Genomic DNA, 3,675 nt, shown 5'->3' with positions numbered 1-3,675 from the left:
GTAATTTTATTTTATTTTTATTGTGTGTGTCTCTCTCTGTGTATATGTTGGTGGGTGCCCCTGGAGTCCAGAAGGAAGCATTAGATTCCTAGCAGCTGCCATTCATGTGAGCCACCTAACCTGGGTGTAGAGAACCTGGAACTTAGGTCCTGTGAAGAGCAGCAAACACTCTTAACCACTGGGCCCTCTCTCTATGTGAATGAAGTTGTTTTAACCACAGGTATATGTGAACCTTTTGCTTTCTTATCTATCTGTCTTTCTATCTATCTATATCTGTCTATCTATTTATTTATTTGAGACAGGGTCTTGCTATGTAGTCCACTCTGGTCTTGAACCCACCATCCTTCTTCTTTGTACTCTCTGATGTTGGGATTACAGGCATTTGTTGCTGGGGTAGCTGTGTATGACTTTTAAAGGAAGAGATACATATCTAAAGAGATTTCAGAGCTTTGCTGATCATGTTTTGGCTGTGAAGATGCTGTGAGGTATAGAAGGTAGAGAGTGGACACGCTGTACCTTGTTGTCAGAGGCCCTCATGGTGGAGATGCTCGCCTCAGAAGTGTGCCTGGCAGACAGCACTGCATTAACGTAGGAGTCATGTGTCTGCGAAGCCTGCTTTGGGGTAACCTATAAACAAAATGACTGTGTGGCTTATGAAAACATATGAAAAGACTAAAAAACAAAATAAATAGCATGCATCTGTTGACTGTTTGCTGTAGCTCACGTGATCTCCTTGGGCTCTCTAGCACTGCCTCCCATATTTAGTTAGGTAAACATGATTCTAGGAGGCCTGAACACATCCCCGGAAGCAGACATTTGTCATTAAAAAGTAAAGATCATGAGCTCGTGTAATTAGAGTGAACATTCTAAGCTCAGATTATTTTTAAGCGTGTACTCAATTGTTTCTTAAATTTCATTGACTGTTTTATTAGGGTTTGCTCTGGGCATCCACAGATTGCATATCCCTCTCCTTCAATGTAAAGCTGGTTCCCAGAGGCAGTGACTAAGGCAAAGACAGACTTCAGGCATTTGAGACTTACTGGGGAAACTCGCAGGAGAAGGGAAATCTTGATCAACAAAGCCGCTAGAGAAGGAGAAGCCCAGGAAAGGTGTGGTCTCGGTGACATTTAGGACAAAGAATTAAGTCTACTAAAGGGGTGGAGAGAAATGAGGAAAGAGAGCAGCTTTGGACAAAGACGTCTCTGAGTTAGTGACACATAAACAGGGACCAGATAGAGGGGGCAGCTGGTCAGGGTGCAGTCTATATAGAGGGAAGAGAAAATGCCAAGGTTCTCCAGTAAGCATCAGTTTCCTGTTCAGGGACCAGCATGGAGCTCAGTAGGCTTGAGCAGAGACAGGAGTAAGGAAGGGAGAAAGGATGATGTGGTGATAGGAGGACCTGAAAAGGAAAAGCAGTCTGGATTGCCAGCTAGACCAGATGACTGGGGGCTTTGGGATGTGAGTTGGCACCGTCAGCTCAGCCACCCTCAAGGCTTTTTGTGTTTGATTGAATGATTCTCCCTTTTTTTCCCTTTCCCTTGTGGATTGCTTGTGTCCTTTCATCCCAGCTCCTGACACTCTACTCAAACACTGCTTGGCGGAATGCACTTGGAACCTAACCCACAGTTTTAAGGATGCAATGCTAACATTAGTCAGCTTTCCATTTCTGTAACCAAATATTCGTGAACCTCAAGAAAAAAAGGTTTCTTTGGTTCATGGTTTCCAAGGCTTCATTGGACCTCATTACTTTGGGCACTTTGGGTCTCTAGTGAATCTGCTCTTCAAGATGGGAGTGTGTGGTGAAGTCAAGCTGCTGACCTCATGGTAGCTGAAGAGTAAGAGAAAACATGAAGAACAAAATCCACGTCACACCCATTAACCTACTTATCCCAGCCTTCTCTCCATACTCTACTTAACTAGGAATCTGCCAATGGCTTGATGCATTCATGAGGTGAGAGCCCTTGTGATTTGGTCACTTCCCCAGGGTCCCACTTCTGAACAGTACTGTACTGAAGATCAAGCTGTGTGTGTGTGTGTGTGTGCGTGCGTGTGCATATGTGTGTGTGCGTGTGCATATGTGTGTGTGTGCACGCTTGTGCATGTTCATTCACATCCCCAGAGACTAGAGGGGGATTGTATGAGTCCTTGGTGTTATAGAGGTGTTTGTGAGCCACCTAATGTGAGTGCTGAGATTTGAGCTCAGGTCTTCTGATAGGAGCAGTAAACACTCGTAACTACTGAGCCATCTTCCTAGCCCCCACATGTACTTTTCAGGAGACATTTATGGTCCTAAGCTATCACACTACCCCCACACTTTATACTCCATTTCTACATATAACCAGGCAATGAGGACTCCATGCAATATGTTCCTCTGAAAGTATGTCTGATTCAAAGACATAAACTTCTAAATACTGTCACCATCAGCATGTAGAGATGCATACCTTGGAGTCTATCAGGTGCCAGACTGCTCTAGTTACCATGGTTGTACAAAAAACCATGCTCAAGCTCAGACTAAAAGCAGTGGCACATTTTAAAGTCCCAGAGCTCCTGGGTCTTGCCAGACAACATAGGGGAGGTGGCTCTGCTCTGTGGGCTTAGGTCTTAAATGGAAGAAAGGATGGAGTAGTGTGAGGCACCTCACTTGCATGCTTGGTGCCCTAACTGGGATCTTTGCACATCTAGGAGCTGAAACGGCAGACTCCACAGCTCTGTCTCTACATGGCCACTCCACTAAGGTGGTCTTGGAGTAAGGAGGCTTCCTATCAGGAAGTTACAGACTCCCCAGGTCTGTATCCTAAGAGACTGATTTAGGTGCAAACACGGCATCCCTTAGGACTGAACCTTAGAGATCAGGCTGGCACCATCACTTCTGACAGACTGGGGCCATCAAAGTCAGTACACAGTCATGCACAGGAGCAAAGGGAGGACACAAAGACCCTCAACTGTCATGGAGAAGTGTCAGCCATACATTTCAAGAACAGCACATACAAGAGGAGACAGAATTCAACAATCTCTGGATAGTGTGATCCCTACACTTCTAGGAATACGGTGCTCATTCCAGACCTAACTTCTGTGGGGAGGAGTAGAGCCCCATGGGGCTGGATCTCAAGTTCCTGCCTCTGATTTCGTCCCATGAATGGCACAGAGCTTGGGGAAAGCTTAAGCCTGCTGCCCAGAAAAGTCATCTCCCTTCCTTTCTCCAAATGACCCACATTGGGGAGTCTCAGTATTTCAGATCGACACTGAGGAACTTGCTTTATTTTACTGTCTTTTGTTCAAACTGAAAATGTTTTCCTGGAGCCAAGCTACTCTATTCTGCACTGGCCAGTGGGGCTGGGGCCTAATATGGGGTATTCCTTGTGTCAAAGCCCGGGAGAGATTCTGATTTCAAATTCTCAGGAAGGGGAAGTTAGAGAGTGGATTTAATTTCAACAAGGTTTTCTTGGAAGTTCCTCCCTGAACTCACATGGAAAGTGGAATGCCTTTGATTCTTACCTTCACCAAGATAGCCCATCCTTGATAGCTCCACCACCTTGTGAAGCAGCCTGGCTGCCAGGACTTCACTGCAGGAGTTCTTAAAAATGGTCACCACTTACTGTGTGTTCATGCCTGTATAAGTTGGTTGTATCTGTGTGTCCCTCACACTGCCAACATGAAGGCCTTAGCTTGACCTCC

Source organism: Chionomys nivalis, chromosome 9 (assembly GCF_950005125.1).
Source record: "Chionomys nivalis chromosome 9, mChiNiv1.1, whole genome shotgun sequence".
NCBI classification, from domain to species: domain Eukaryota; kingdom Metazoa; phylum Chordata; class Mammalia; order Rodentia; family Cricetidae; genus Chionomys; species Chionomys nivalis.
This window is presented reverse-complemented; position numbering follows the sequence as displayed.